Source organism: Protobothrops mucrosquamatus, unplaced genomic scaffold (assembly GCF_001527695.2).
Source record: "Protobothrops mucrosquamatus isolate PMUCROS unplaced genomic scaffold, P.Mucros_1.0 scaffold2647, whole genome shotgun sequence".
Taxonomy (NCBI): Eukaryota; Metazoa; Chordata; class Lepidosauria; order Squamata; family Viperidae; genus Protobothrops; species Protobothrops mucrosquamatus.
The window spans coordinates 190,104-206,622 of NW_015388698.1; the positions used below are offsets into that span (position 1 = coordinate 190,104).

General features: G+C 45.1%; 1 long non-coding RNA gene across 1 annotated transcript; it reads right to left on the minus strand.

Annotated features, from left to right (window-relative positions):
• Positions 1-215: 215 nt before the first annotated feature.
• Positions 216-15,781, minus strand: LOC107296110. Its single transcript, XR_001549082.1, has 3 exons — positions 15,689-15,781; positions 12,286-12,380; positions 216-804 (listed from the first exon to the last, which is right to left on the minus strand). It is a non-coding gene; the product is annotated as an uncharacterized LOC107296110 (long non-coding RNA).
• Positions 15,782-16,519: the final 738 nt, after the last annotated feature.

The following is a 16,519-nucleotide window of genomic DNA, read 5'->3' on the forward strand; positions in this document are numbered from 1 at the left end:
TTATTATTATTATTATTATTATTATTATTATTATTATTATTTAGCCTCCAGAGCTAATGATGATATATCTTTGTTGCTTTTCTCTGCACATTTACTAGGGCCTCCGTGCCTTTTTTTTTTTTTTTTTGGTATGGTGGTGACCAACACTTTGCAGCCAAAGACTTTTTTCCTAAGTTTACTTCCCCTCGTAGCAAAACCTAGAAGGACGAGTCAAAAAGCTCGGCTTAGATTTCAAATACTTACTTTATTTGCAACTGCCAGAGGAAATAACCGGAATGGAGGGATGTCCCCCCCCAACAGGAACAAAGTGCATAAAAATTGAAAAGGGGGGAGAATGCAGTCTTGGCTTCGGTAGCCGAGGACTCCCAAGAGTGAAAACAAATATCAACAATTGTTTTCTTCCAGAAGAGACAGACAGGGCCAAAATAAGTCCTTTCTCCAGATGATCTGTGGAGAAACATCCTGTTTGCACACCTCCGCCCAGGTACCTTATGTGTCCCTGATAAATCTAAAAACCCAGTTTTTGGGGTGATGCGTTTCCAACTCCTCTGTGGGGAAGGAATTCCTTGTCAGGCTGATTCCCTCCAGAAGCACCGAGAGAGGGACCAAATTTAAGGAACCGGGTACATTTTCAATCCCGTTCAGGGAGACTGGAGAGAAACGGGAAGTTGCTCCTTCTCAATGTCGCCCGGACACCCCGGCCGGGTCTAAGTTCGAATGTAGAGAGGATCAGGAGAAAGATGATCTTGCAGAATCAGTTGAAAAAGTAGACTGATCTCTTCACCTTTTCTAGTTTGAAGTCACCTGGTGGGGAGAAAAAGGAGAGACTGAGAAAAAGTGAAGAAGGAATAATACCGGTTGGGAAAATCTAAGCCAACAAGAGTCCAAAGGGAGTGGGATTGAGCCCTGGCAGTGAGCCACGGATTCTCTCTGCAGGTGGGTACATGTCTGCCAACGGAAGTACCACTGGGACCCCACAGGATATGCTTAGGAGGACACCAATATTGTCTTTCAAACAACAAGGCCCCCGTGGCTTGCTTTAATGCCACAGGGTGAGATGGTATTCGGAACGCCCTGAGAAGCAATTTCCTTGCCAAAAGCAGGTTTGCAGCAAATGCAAACAAGCCACAAGAGCAGCATGGCGTGGCCGGTTGATAAAACCGGTAAATCAGGGCTTTTCAACCTTTTCACCCATTGTACCACTTTTAGGATATGGCAATATCCGAGTACCACCAGTCGCCTAGCAAGGTGCCAAAAACTTGATGACCAAAAAAAAAAGGAAAAAAGTGATAAAGTACAGGTAATCCTCGACTTACAACAGTTCGCTTAGTGTCTGTTTGAAGTTACAGTTCCGCTGAAAAAAGTGCCCCCCAAGCCACAGCTGAGCAAGACACCTGCCTGCCCACCCAGCGGCACTCTTCCTCCTGTCCGAGGTTTTCATTGTTATGATCATTTCTCTTGAGGATTGGCAGCGGGGGTGGGGTGGGGGGGTGTTTGGTCTGCTGGGTGTTTGCAGCAGGTTTTGGTCACTTCACATGACCCTGGGACACTGTGACCGTCATAAATATGAATCAGTTGCCAAGCATCTGAATGTAAATCACAAGACCCTGGAGATGCTGCAACATTCCAGCTGATCGGCGCTTCTCTGGGCTCAGCAGAAGCACCAGGATCAGTGCCGAGCTCCACCTGGAGCCTGGTGCTGATCCTAGTGCTTCCACTGAGCCCTGACAGCCCTGAAGAAGCGCCGATCAGCTAGAAAGCGGCACTGATTCTGGCACTTCCGCTGAGCCCTGACAGCCCTGCAGCTCCAGCCATCTCTCGCTCAGACTCGTGCGGTGCTGCCCCAGTTCAGCTCATTCCCCTCCCCCGCTACCACTTTTTTAGGATGGTCGCGTACCACCTGCCAGGTGCCAATGTACCACAGGTGGTACCCGTACCACTGGTTGAAAAACCCTGCGGTAAATCAGACAGCATCAGGCCCAAACCGAAGGAGTTTGGTGCCCAGGTGAACTCAGGTGCTTTGCTGAGATCAACTGCAACACAAGCGAAGGATTGCGTAACTTCTAAAACAGAAATGTTGGGATAGGAGTTTTATTCTGATTCTGGAGATTCTTAAAATAGAATACGAAAATGGAGCAGGTATTATTTTTCTTAGATTTGATAGGCAAAGAGCTTGAAAGAAAATTTGGAACTGTTACTATAAATGAGAGCCAGTTGGGCCTAGCGGTTAAGGTGATGGCCTAGAAACCAGGAGATGGTAAGTTCGAGTCCCACCATAGGCAGGAAAGCTGGCTGGGTGACTTTGGGCCAATCGCCAGGAGACGGCGAGTTCGAGTCCCACCTTAGGCATTCAAACCGGCTGGGGTGACTTTGGACCAATCGCCAGGAGACGGTGAGTTCAAGTCCCACCTTAGGCAGAAAGCCGGCTGGGTGACTTTGAACCAATCGCCAAGAGATGGTGAGTTCGAGTCCCACCTTAGGCATTCAAACCGGCTGGGGTGACTTTGGACCAATCGCCAGGAGATAGTGAGTTCGAGTCCCACCTTAGGCATGAAAACTGGCTGGGTGACTTTGGACTCAAAGGGTTGTTGTAGAGAAATGAGGAAGAGGAAGGAAGAAGGAATACTAGGTATGTTCGGGGCCTTAAGTTATTTGTAAAAATAATAAAGGTGATATATCTATGTCAGGGGTAGGCAACCTTGGCTCTTTCATGACTCGTGGACTTCAACTCCCAGAATTCCTGAGCCAGCCATGCTGAGGGGACAGGGAGAGGTTTCCATGCTGAGCTGTGTTGGCTCAGGAATTCTGGGAGTTGAGGTCCACGAGTCATAAAAGAGCCAAGGCTGCCTACCCCTGATCTATGTACATACACACACACACACACACACACACTAAGAAATGAAATGAAATGTGGGAGGGTGAGCTGCTATGTGGACAAGTACGCTGCTGAGAAAATTTGCAGGCCCCTGTGCTGTTTTCCTCCTTTCTCATTTGAGCCTTTTCCGGCGTCAGCACAGCAGAGTTGCCAATAAAGCAGCAACCTTGACACAGGTGTGGGAGCAGCAGACTGCGGGAGCCACGTGTGGTTTGGAAGCGCTGCAGCCACCAGCAAACAGGAGAAAGCAGCCGAGTAAAACAAAGCGGATTTTTCCTTCAATGGGAGTGAATGGTCCAGAAGGTACAGAGACGCAGGAAGGAAAGAGAGAGGTATAAAAGCAGGAGGTGGAAGGTTACAAATACTCTGGAGGCCAGCCAGGAACAGAGAAGAGAGAAGCAGAGGAAATTCCAGAGAGAGAGAGAGAGAGGAATTAAGGCAGAACAGTGTTGGCCTGAAAGAAAGCACTGTTATGCACTAGCATTACTGTAGAGTGTAGTATTGTAGTAGTAACTGAATAGTAGTGGCGTATACGGAGTGTAAGTGTTCTACTAATAGTAATTACAGGTAGTCCTTGACTTAACGACTGCAATTGAGCCCACATTTTCCGTTGTTAAGTGAGAGACACTGGTTAAGTGAATTTTGCCCCCTCTTACCACCTTTCTTGCCCCCGTTGTTAAGCGAGTCACCACAGTTGATAAGTTTGTAACCTGGTAGTTCAGGGAATTCGGCTTCCCCATGGACTTTGCTTGTCAGAAGGCTGCGAAAGGGGATCACATGACCTTGGGACACCGCAGCGGTCATAAATATGAGCCAGGTGCCAAGCGTCTGAATTTTGATCACATGACCATGGGGATGCTGGAAAGGTCGTAACTGTGAAAAATGGCCGTAAGTCACTTTTTTCAGTGCTGTTGTAATTTCGAACGGTCAGTAAAGAACTGTTGTATGTCGAGGACTCTCTATTGCTTTGAGCAGGGGTCTTCAAACTTGGCCCTGTCATGACTTGGGGACTTCAAGGCCTGGCTGGGGAATTCTGGGAGTTGAAGTCCCCAAGTCATGACAGGGCCAAGTTTGAAGACCCCTGGATTAGGGCTATAGAAATAATAGCAATGGGATAAAATATAAAATACAGGCACTCCTCGACTTACGACCACAACTGCGCCCAAAATTTATGTTGCTAAGCGAGACCGTTGTTAAGTGAGTTTTGCCCCATTTTACGACCTCCTTCTGATTAAACAGTGTCATCTATTGGGACCTCAGAAGCAGACCCTGTCCTCTGAAGGGGATCCACTCTGTTGCTGTTCAGAAGAGGAAGAAGCCCTGACTAGGATCACCCAGGCCTTGGGTAAGGACAACTGACGCCTCCTTTTAACTCGGGTTGTTTTCTTTTACTTCTACCCAGTTTTGTCCTGCCCTCTCTATCCATTTTTGTCTCTCCTTTTTTGTTGTCGTGTTTTAAACAAGTTGGGCAGCATATCAATGTAAATAGTAATCAAACAGCTGCTAACCACCTCTGTCTATCCCAGGTCGATAGGTAGATAAACAGGCCGAATCCAGTCTGAATATCTGGTTGTGCAATCAACCATAATCTGCGCTCTATAAACCTACTTTTCTGTTGCTTAAATCAGGGGTCTCCCGCCTGGGCCACTTTTAAGACTTGGGGACTTCAACTCCCAGAATTCCTCAGCCAGTCCTGGCTGGCTGAGGAATTCTGGGAGTTGAAGTCCCCAAGTCTTAAAGCTGCCAAGTTTGAAGACCCCTGTGCTAGAACAATGCAATCAATTCAGTCTTAACGCAGGTAAGAAGCCAATGGGCTTGGACCAGGGGTAAGCAACATTGGCTCTTTTATGACTCGTGGACTTCAACTCCCAGAATTCCTGAGCCAGCATGGCTCAGCTTGGAAACCTCTCCCTTTCCCCTCAGCATGGCTGGCTCAGGAATTCTGGGAGTTGAAGTCCACGAGTCATAAAAGAGCCGAAGGTTGCCTACCCCTGGCTTGGACCAAGGAATTTAGCAACAGGAGATAAGCCAATGACTCATTGCTCAATCACCAGGCTCAATCTGGCTATTGTACAGCAGACAGGGGCATCATTCGAGTCACGCTTAACATTGGGGGGGGGGCGTAAAAGGGGGGGAGGCATCATGCATGTGAGCACAGCTGGGGATGGGGTCTATTCAGTGGCAAGGCTATTTTAGGCTTGCAGATACAGTTCTTACGCATTTCCCACTGAAAAACAATAAGAATATAGCGCCATCAATTTTCACCAATCTGGGCCGCGACAGGACTTCAATCAGCTGCTTTTGACACCCTGGTGACAGTCGAAAGGGAGTCAGATATTCTAACTCTGTCAACTCCCCAAATGAAGGTTTGCAAAAGAAGTAACCAAGGCTCGTCACATTTGCACGAATGGATGTCGCCCCTGACATTCCTCAACTTACGACCACGACGGAGCCCAAAAATTCTTTTAAGCGGCACATCTATTAAGTGAATTTGGCCGCCTTTTTTGCCGTAATTGAATCACTGCAGTTGTTTAAGTTAGTGTGATGGTGGTTAAGTGAATCTGGGATTGACTTTACTTGTCGGAAGGCCACCGAAGGGGATCGCGTGACCTCCAGGATGCAGCAACCGTCATAAATACGAGTCAGTTGCCAAGTGTCTGAGGTCTGATCACGTGACCAGGTCAGAGGTCACGTACAACGGTCAGAAGCGTGAAAAACGGTGATGTCACATTTTCAGTGGCCTAACTTCCTCCCCCACCCCAATTACAGTCCAAGAAACTCGGGAGGGTCCCTTCTGAGATGTTTGCCAAGGCCTCATTCCTTCTGGAGGCTAAGCTGCCTGTTATCACCAGGGCTAGCACATCAGCGGCAGTAGGACTGATGGTGTTACCTGGCTGGGTAATGAAACGTCTGCCAGGAAACAGCCAAGCTCGGAGAGCACCAAGGACCCCAAAGTTACATTAACAGAATCTTGCAAATTGGGAAGTACAACTCTCCTCCCTCGCCTTTACAGTCCGAGGAACTCGGGAGGGTCCCTTCTGGGAGATTTCCCACGCTCCATTCTTCCCGCAGGCTCAGCTGCCTCTTATCCGCCCACTGCCTAGTCTGCAGCTCTTTCTCCTGTCTCCCAAAGTCATTCGCTCATTCCGCTGCAGTATTCTTCCGTGTTCCCGGAGAAGATGGAGTCACGCCTTGGCCCAAGGTTTTCATTCTAAGGCAGGGGTCTTCAAACGTGGCCACTTTAAGACTTGTGGACTTCAACTCCCAGAATTCCTCAGCCAGCTGAGGAATTCTGGGAGTTGAAGTCCACAAGTCTTAAAGTGGCCAAGTTTGAAGACCCCTGTTCTAAGGGGTCAGTTAAGGGGCGAATTGAGAGCCTAAAGCCCCCCAGAGGCTTAACCTTGATTTATCCCTTTGTAACCATGATTCCCCAGCTCCAGATCTTAGCCCCACCCACTTCTGGAAACTAGGGAGGGTTACTTCTGAGAGGATTCTCATGGTTCATTTTCCTTCTGAGGGCTCAGCTGCCTCTTATCTCTTCTCTAGCCTGTGGCTCTCCCCCCCTCCCTCCATTTCCCAAGGTGATTCACTCATACCATTACAGGCAGTCCTCGACTTACAACAGTTCATTTAGCGACCGTTCGAAGTTACAACAGCACTGAAAAAAACAGTGACCTGGGCCTGTTTTTCACATTTACGGCCACTGCAGCGTCCCCATAGTCCTGTGATCAAAATTTGGGCCCTTGGCAACTGGTCATCTACTTCCGACTGTTGCACTATCCCCGCCGGGGTCATGCAATCCCCTTTGGCAACCTTCCTAGCTGGCCTCTGAGCTAGATTCACTTAGTGACTGCACGATTCCACTTAGCAACTGCAGTGACCCGTTTAATAGCCGTGGCAAGAAAGTTTGCAATATGGGGCAAAACTCACTTAGCAGTTGCCTTGCTAGGTAAGGGAAATTTTTGGCTCCATTGTGATGGCAAGTTGATTACCTGTACAAAAGGGACTAGAACCAGGCTTTGATTAATGGTCTTAATTAGTCTTGATGAATGGAGAGTGTCTACTTTGCAGTCAGTTCACCAAACAATGAGGCACAGAAGGAGCTCTCGCTTTCAAAGCTATAGGTAGCATTTTCTACATTTTTCCCTTCCTTCTCTATTTATTCCTTTCCTTTCTTTTCCTTTCCTCTCCTCTCCCCTTCCTGTTGTCCATCACTGGAGATTTTCAAGAACAGACTAGACATTCACCTGTCTGAAACAGTATAGATTCTCCTGCTTGAGCAGGGGGCTGGACTAGAAGACCTCCAAGGTCCCTTCCAACTCTGTTATTCTACCATTCTATTCTATTCTATTCTATTCTATTCTATTCTATTCTATTCTAATTCTCAATAAAGATTCTATTCTATTCTATTCTATGCTATATTCTATTATATTCTACTCTGTTCTGTTCCTTATTCTATTCTGTTCTATATTCTATTATATTCTACTCTGTTGTTCCTTATTCTGTTCCTTATTCTATTCTATGCTATGCTATGCTATATTCTATTATATTCTACTCTGTTCTGTTCTTTATTCTATTCTATTCTATTCTATTCTATTCTATATTCTATTCTATTCTGTTCTGTTCCTTATTCTGTTCTGTTCTATTCTATTCCTTATTCTATTCTATTCTATTCTATTCCTTATTCTATTCTATTCTGTTCTGTTCCTTATTCTGTTCCTTATTCTATTCCATATTCTATTCTATTCTATTCTATCCTATCCTAATTCTCAATAAAGATTCTATTCTATTCTATTATATGCTATATTCTATTATATTCTACTCTGTTCTGTTCCTTATTCTATTCTATTCTATTCTATTCTATTCTATTTTATTCTATTCTATTCTATTCTATATTCTATTATATTCTACTCTGTTGTTCCTTATTCTGTTCTATTCTATTCTATATTCTATTATATTCTACTCTGTTCTGTTCCTTGTTCTGTTCTGTTCTGTTCTATTCTATTCCTTATTCTATTCTATTCTATTCTATTCTATTCTATTCTATTCTATTCTATTCTATTCTATTCTATTCCTTATTCTATTCTATTCTATTCTGTTCTGTTCCTTATTCTGTTCCTTATTCTATTCCTTATTCTACTCTATTCTATTCTATTCTATTCTATTCCTTATTCTATTCTGTTCTGTTCCTTATTCTATTCTATTCTATTCTATTCTATTCTATTCTATTCCTTATTCTATTCTGTTCTGTTCCTTATTCTATTCTATTCTATTCTATTCTAGTCTAGTCTAGTCTAGTCTAGTCTAGTCTAGTCTAGTCTAGTCTCCTTCCCTTCCCATTTCTTTCCCTTTCCCCTCTTTTCCCTGCCTTTTTTCTTCCCTTCCCTTCTTCATCCATTTACTTTCTTTCCTTTCCTTTTCTCTTTTTATTAGTTCTGTGTCCTTTATAAAACTTATTCTTTGCAAAAATTATATTTAATTTTTTAAGACCCCCGAGCTCTACCCATACCTAAAACATTTACCCAAGACCCCCCCCCCAGCAGTGTGGAGTACAGAAGATGTTGCTCTGGGACTTTGACTCTAAGAAGAGGCTGCAGCTGTGTACATTTCATGCCTAGTCCATCGTTTCGAGGCATTTGAGACTAGGAAAGGAGAGAACCGGGAAAAATTGCCAGGGCACCTAGTCAAACCAGTCACTGAGGATATCCTACCCATCTGCAGTACCACTGCAGGCACTTTGCCAATAATAGTTGTTGGGTAAAAAGGGCAGTCTTGATTTTTGGATTGGCTATTGCCAAGAGGACTAGCAACTTGACTTTATCTTAAGTTCCTGTAATTTCGTTCTAAAGAGCAAATGGGGATAAGACCCCTGGGATGTCCTCTTCAAATTGCAAACTCATTGGGGTAGGCCAGGGGTAGGCAACCTTCGGCTCTTTTATGACTCGTGGACTTCAGCTCCCAGAATTCCTGAGCCAGCCATGCTGAGGGGAAAGGGAGAGGTTTCCAAGCTGAGCCATGCTGGCTCAGGAATTCTGGGAGTTGAAGTCCACGAGTCATAAAAGAGCCAAGGTTGCCCACCCCCTGCGGTAGGCAGTGTTACTATATAAAAATGAGAGCAAACCCCATTTCCTTCTAGCACTGATGATGTAACCTGGTTTGGTAATGAAATATCCACAAGAAGACAACCAAGCTCAGAGAGCACTTGCCAGATCAAATTAGCTGGGCAGATACTGTGACAGACAGAAAGTCCCTCAGGTAACCAGTGTCCTCTTGGTCATGTGATCAAAATTCGGGCACTTGGCAACCGGCATGTATCTGTGCTGGTTGCAATGCCTTGGGTCATGTGATCGCCACTTGCAAACTTCCCAGATGGATGCGCTTAACAATTACACGATTCGCTTAACACCACTGTGCTGATTTGCTGAGCCATCTTGGCAAAAAAGGTCGTAAAATGGTGACCGCCCTTTGCCACCAACCCAGCTGGCTTCTAAGACGAGCAAAGTCAATAGGGGAAGTTGAACTGGCTCAACGGCCATGTGATTCACTTAATGACCGCAGTGATTCGCTTTCACATCCATGGCAAAAAAAAAAAAAAGAGGTGGTAAGTTGGAGTGCGACGCATTGCAAGAAAACAACCAAGCTCAGAGAGTACGATGGACCCCACAGTGTTAGCCTGACTACCATTCTAAAGATAACAACAACAACAACAACAATAATAAAGTTGGAAAGGACCTTGGAGGTCATCTAGTCCAACCCCCTGCTCAGGCAGGAAACCCTATACCACAGGTAGGCAACCTTGACTCTTTTATGACTCGTGGACTTCAGCTCCCAGAATTCCTGAGCCAGCCATGCTGAGGGGACAGGGAGAGGTTTCCAAGTTGAGCCATGCTGGCTCAGGAATTCTGGGAGTTGAAGTCCACAAGTCATAAAAGGGCCAAGGTTGCCTACCCCTGCCCTATACCATTTCAGACAAATGGCTGTCCAGTCTCTTCTTAAAAACTTCCAGTGTTGGAGCATTCACAGCTTCTGGAGGCAAATTGTTCCACTGAGTAATTGTTCTCACTGTCAGAAAATTTCCCCTTAGTTCTAAGTTGCTTCTCTCTTTGGTTAGTTTCCATCCATTGCTTCTTGTCCTGCCTTCAGGTGCTTTGGAGAACAGCTTGACTCCCTCTTCTTTGGGGCAGCCCCTGAGATACTGGAACACCCCTTGTCTTTCTTTTCATTAAACTAGACATACCCAATTCCAGCAACCATTCTTTATATGTTTTAGCCTCTAGTCCCCTGATTATCTTTGTTGCTCTTCTCTGCACTCTTTCTAGAGCAGTGGTGGCGAACCTATGGCACGGGTGCCAGAGGTAGCACTCAGAGCCCTCTCTGTGGGCACGCATGCCGTCGCCCCAGTCCTAGGCCTTTAGCTGGATTTTATAAAACCTTTTCACTTTAGGCCTCCGCCGCCGTGTGCAAAAAAAAAGATTCAATCAATCAGTCAATTTCAACTTCTCGCGGGAAAAAGATCTTGCAAAGTTGGAATTGATTGATTGAACTTTTTAGTCCCACCCAGTCTGCCATTACCACCAAAGTCACGCCCACCCAATGAGCCACACCCACCCAATGGGCCACACCCACCCGGCACCCGACTATGCAAAAGTGGGTTTTGGGTTGCAGTTTGGGCACTTGGTCTCTAAAAGGTTCGCCATCACTGTTCTAGAGTCTCAACATCTTTTTTACATCGTGATGACCAAAACTGGATGCAGTATTCCAAGTGTGGCCTTACCAAGGCATTGTGAAGTGATATTAACACTTCACCTGATCTTGATTCTATCCCTCTGTTAATGCAGCCTAGCACTGTGTTGGATATATAATATGGTGAGCCTTCCTAGGAAACAGGAAATGCAGCCAAATGAGCTACTAGTACTTTACGGTAAAGCTACATTAGCAGAACCTTTTAAGTCTGATATTACAAACCTCCCTCCTTTTTTACAGCTTGAGAAGTTGGGGAGATTCCTTCTTAAGTCTCTTTCTCTGCCCATTATACAGCTGCAGGCTGTGCCCTCCCTTATCTGAACGTTCCCTCAGCCTCCGTGCCCTCTACCCACACAAGGTCACTCCCCAGTCTAGTACAAATAACAAATCTAGTTGCAAGGTTTGGCATAACAGGGAAGTGGGGTGAGCAGCAGAGATTAGACGGCTGAGCTGAAGTCTGGGGCAACATGAAATAATTGAGTGTTGCTGGGATCGCACTAATCACACAGCCAGACGTGAGTCCCTGTTACCAATCAACAAAGCAGGACCACAGAGTGTCAGTGGTAGAAAGGGCAAAGCAGATAAGATTAAAAAGTGCTGGAGATGGTCAGAAAAAGTGATGATGCCCCCTGCCAGCCCGCAGGAGGATTTTTCTCCTAAAACACCAGTACTTACAGGGTGGAAGGAAGGCATTTTGGACCCACCGGTTTAAAACTTGATTCCAAGGTGGATTCTGATTTGGTTATACCAGGAAAAGCATCTCTGGATTAATGTGGTGGCTGTCCCAGGAACTGACCTTGGATTGCTGCCAACCTTGGTGCGTGGCTACACATGATCAGTAGCTTAATTCCTCCAAGGGACCCAGTCAAGAAATTGAAAATTTGAGTGCTTGGCAACCAACATGCATTTATGATGGTTTGCAGTGTCCCAGGGTCATGTGATCACTACTTGTGACATTCCCAGCCAGTTCCCAACAATCAAAGTCAATGGGAAAAGCCAGATCCACTTAACGACTGCAGGACTCATTTAACAACTTTTCAATTGCATGGTTTTAGTGCTTTAATTCGTTTACCTATTTGTCTTTTTATAATCTGCAGGCCACCCGGAATCGCCTTATAGGGCAGATGGGTGGTGTAGAAAGTGAAGAAGTGGATCACTGCCCTGATTTAACTACCGTGGCAGAAAAGGTTGTAAAATGGAGCGCGACTCGCTTAACAACAGCAAAGTCAATGGGGGAAAGTCAGATTCACTTAACAGCCACGTGTTTCACTTAACAACTGCCTCGCTTAGCAATGGAAATTCTGGTCCGAATTGTGAGCGTAAGGTGAGGGCTACCTGGATCCAATTGCCATGAAAATGTTGACCCCTGCTGAATAAAAGTTTCAAGGTTGAACTGTGGGGTCCTTCCTCTGAGCTTGGTAACATCATTACTCTTAGCACTGATGAAGTTACCTAGCTGGGTAATGAAAGGTCTGCAAGGAAACAACCAAGCTGAGAGAGCACCAAAGACCCCTCATTTTGACCCTGAGCCACAAAATTGTCTTTGATTGGTAAAGTTTTCATCTTTAAAACAACTAAGTAGGGACATCCATCAAGGATTTGCACAGCCTTCCTTCAGAATCCGCTAAATACCCGGTCTCGCCAATCAAGGGGCTTTTTGTTCTTACCTTTCTTGGGAATATTAGGCAGTAAAGCTTTCAGCTCCTGGATCCTGGCCTGGACAGCTTTCTGGCCCTTCTTCTTTTTATCGCTTTCACATGTTCTTTGGGAGAGAAAAAGAATAAGTCAGCCACAGAGGATCTCAATGCCAGTTTCTCCCAACCTCATGGACGCAACCAGTTCTCATCAAACTTGAAAGCCTGCAGTTTTAGCCCAACAGTTGCCATCAAAACTTCACCAAACGGGGCCGTTTGACCGCAGGACAGTGTAACACCCTGCTGGAATTGGGTATGTCTAGTTTAATGAAGAGAAGGACGAGGGGAGACATGATAGCAGCATTCCAGTATCTCAGGGGCTGCCCCAAAGAAGAGGGAGTCAAGCTATTCTCCAAAGCCCCTGAAGGCAGGAGAAGAAGCAACGGATGGAAACTAATCAAGGAGAGAAGCAACCTGGAACTAAGGAGAAACTTCCTGACAGTGAGAACAATTAACCAGTGGAACAACCTGCCTCCAGAAGCTGTGAATGCTCCAACACTGGAAGTTTTTAAGAAGAGACTGGACAGCCATTTGTCCGAAATGGTATAGATAGATAAAATAGTTTTCAGAGTACAGGCAGTTCTCGACTTACAACCACAACTGGGACCAGAATTTCCCTTGCTAAGCAAGATAAGTGAGTTTTGCCCCTTTTTACAACCTTTCTTGCCACACTTCTTCAATGAATCTCTGCAGCTGGTTAAGTTAGCAACACGGTTATTAAGCCTTCTCCACTGACTTTGCTTGTCAGAATGTCGCAAAAAGGGATTGCATGACCCCGGAACACTGCAACCGTCGCAAATATGAGTCAGTTGGCAAGCGTCCGAATTTTTATGATGTGACCCTAGGGATGCTGTGATGGTCGTAAGTGTGAAAAATGGTCATAAATCACTTTTTTCAGGGCTGTTGTAACTTTGAATCGTCACTAATGAAGGGCTGTAAGTCAAGAACTACTTGGATATGCTTGATATATATAGTAGAGTTTTCAGTGTCGCAAAATTCTGTCTATAGCTATGGGAACCTAAACAATTCTGCTTGGAAGAATCACCACGTGTCTTTCTTGGGTTTTGGGCCCGACATCAATAGCCAAACTGAAGCGCTCAATTCATTTAGTGACCATAAAAGTTATAAGGGCACTGAAAAAAGTGACTTAAAACTGGTTCTCACGCTTAAGACTATCACAGCATCCCTATGGTCAAGTGATCAAATTTTGCGGCTTTGGCAATTGCTCATATATTTAAGACTTTACAGCAGGGGTCTTCAAACTTGGCCCTTTTGTGACTGGTGGACTTCAATTCCCAGAATTCCTCAGCCAGGAAGAGAGAAGGGGTGCCTAGAGTGGCTTTGTTTTTTCAAGGTCTTCTAGGATTATGTCTCTGTGTCAGAAGGGAAAAGGGATCATTAACTCCTCCTCTCAAATCCAGTAAGCCAGGGGTCTTCAAACTTGGCCCTTTTATGACTTGTGGACTTCAACTCCCAGAATTCCTCAGCCAGGAAGAGAGAAGGGGTGCCTAGAGTGGCTTTGTTTTTTCAGGGTCTTCTAGGATTATGTCTCTGTGTCAGAAGGGAGAAGGGATCATTAACTCCTCCTCTGAAATCCAGTAAGGCAGGGGTCTTCAAACCTGGCCCTTTTATGACTTGTGGACTTCAACTCCCAGAATTCCTCAGCCGAATTCTGGGAGTTGAAGTCCACAAGTCATAAAAGGGCCAAGTTTGAAGACCCCTGCTTTACAGTATACCAGGTCACATGATCGCACCTTGAAACCTTCCCAGCTGGTCTCTGACAAGCAAAGTCAATGGGGGAAGTCAGAGTCACTGAACAGCCACGTGATTCGCTTAACAACTGAAGTGATTCGTTTAACAACAGTGGGGGGGAAAAAGGTAAAATTAACATAATTCACTTAACTGCCTGTCATGGTTCCAACTAATGAAACACTTCAAAGAACTTCCAGGCATTGTTTTTCCCAAAAAGTCATTTATTCATGTAACAAAATGTAGGCAGGGCATGAAGAGGGATGCCAAGATCTAAATTCTCCTCCCCTGAGCACATATTTTGCCAGCATGTTCCCTCCCTTAATTTGCTGTCATAAATCACATTCTCCTATCAATTTGAAGGCCAAAGGTTGTCTTCCTTTGAAGAGCCAGGATTTTTATCTAATATAATTACCCACATACATTCTTTCTCCTCCTCTCCAAGCTTCATCTAATTAACTCTAAAAATACCACACAGCTCTGCATATTTTGTCAGAGCAAGAACATCCAATGTTAACAGCTTTGACACTGCCTTGCTTAGCAATGGAAATTCTGGTCCCGATTGCCGTCTTGCCCGTATTCTGGGAACTATTAGGGAGGGGCTGTCTTCGCCCTCTTTCTCTCCCACAACGTAGCTGGACTGAGCTGCCTCTTAATTCTTCTGAAATCCACCCATCCCTCCTGGGAATTTAGACTCTTACATTCCCTCACATCAGTACAGGAAAAAATAGCAACAGCAATAGCACCTAGACTTATATACCGCTTCACGGTGCTTTACAGCCCTCTCTAAGCGGTTTACAGAGTAAGCATGTTGCCCCCCCCCCCAACAATCTGGGTCCTCATTTTATCGACCTTGGAAGGATAGAAGGCTGAGTCAACCTTGAGACTAGAGAGAGAGACTAGAACTGCCGAGGTGAGACTAGAACTGCCGAACTGCTGGCAGCCGGCAGTCAGCAAAAGTAGCTTGCAGTACTGATTTTAACCACTGCGCCACCACTGTCTCATAAAGTCCTTTTTTTGAGGTGGTTTCTGAACAGGGAAAAGTCAGAATCCCAGTCAGCAGCGTTTCACATGGCCATCTTTAATAATAATAATAATAATAATAATAATAATAATAATAATAATAATAATAATAATAATAATAATAATAGTAGTAGTAGTAGTAGTAGTAGTAGTAGTAGTAATAGTAGTAAAGTTGGAAAGGACTTTGGAGGTCATTTAGTCCTACCCCCAGCTAAGGCAAGAAACACTATACAAGGGGTAGGCAACCTTGGCTCTTTTAGGACTCGTGGACTTCAACTCCCAGAATTCCTGAGCCAGCCATGCTGAGGGGAAAGGGAGAGGTTTCCAAGCTGAGCCATGCTGGCTCAGAAATTCTGGGAGTTGAAGTCCACGAGTCATAAAAGAGCCAAGGTTGCCTATCCCTGGGCTATACCATTTCAGACAAATGGCTGTCCAGTCTCTTCTTAAAAACTTCCAGTGTTGGAGCATTCACCGCTTCTGGAGGCAGGTTGTTCCACTGGTTAATTGTTCCGCTGATTAATTTTGCTTCAGAGGCTACCTGGAAAGATGCCTTTGATGGCACCTAAAGAGAAAATAAATACCCCAAAGGTGCAGACAAACTTACGTGGTATCGGAACAGTATTTCTGCAACATGAAGTTTGAAAGGTCCTCCAAAATGGGTTGGCTGTGTAGGGCTACAAACTGTTCACGGCATATCTAGGATTGAGAAAATAAAACACTTAAAACATTCTGGTCCTTCCTGAAACATGTAGAAAAACCACAGAGGACAGAGCAGACCTCAACTTACAATCATTTGTTCAGTGACCATTTGAAGTTACAACGGCACTGAAAAAAAGTGACTTATGACCGTTTTTCACACTTTCGACCGTTGCAGCATCCCCCATGGTCATGTGTTCAAAATTTTATGATGGGCACCGCGTCCTGGTGGGGTCACATGATCTCCATCTGCAACCTTCCCAGCCAACTTCCCAGGGAGTCAAGCTATTCTCCAAAGCCCCTGAAGGCAGGACAAGACGCAACGGATGGAAACTAACAAAAGAGAGAAGCAACCTAGAACTAAGGAGAAATTTCCTGACAGTTAGAACAATTAACCAGTGGAACAACCTGCCTCCAGAAGCGGGGAATGCTCCAACACTGAAAGTTTTTAAGAAGAGACTGGACAGCCATTTGTCTGAAATGGTATAGGGTTTCCTGCCTGAGCAGGGGGTTGGACTAGATGACCTCCAAGGTCCCTTCCAACTTCATTGTTGTTGTTGTTGTTATTATTATTATTATTATTATTATTGATCATCGTGCAGTTAGCCAGATGTTCAGACTGGATTTGGCATTTTTGTCTACCTATCGAGTCCTTACCCAGGACCTGGGATAGGCAGATGTGGAAGTTTGATGGTATTACAGATATTGTCGCAGGAGGGAAGCAGTTCCTAGTAAGGCC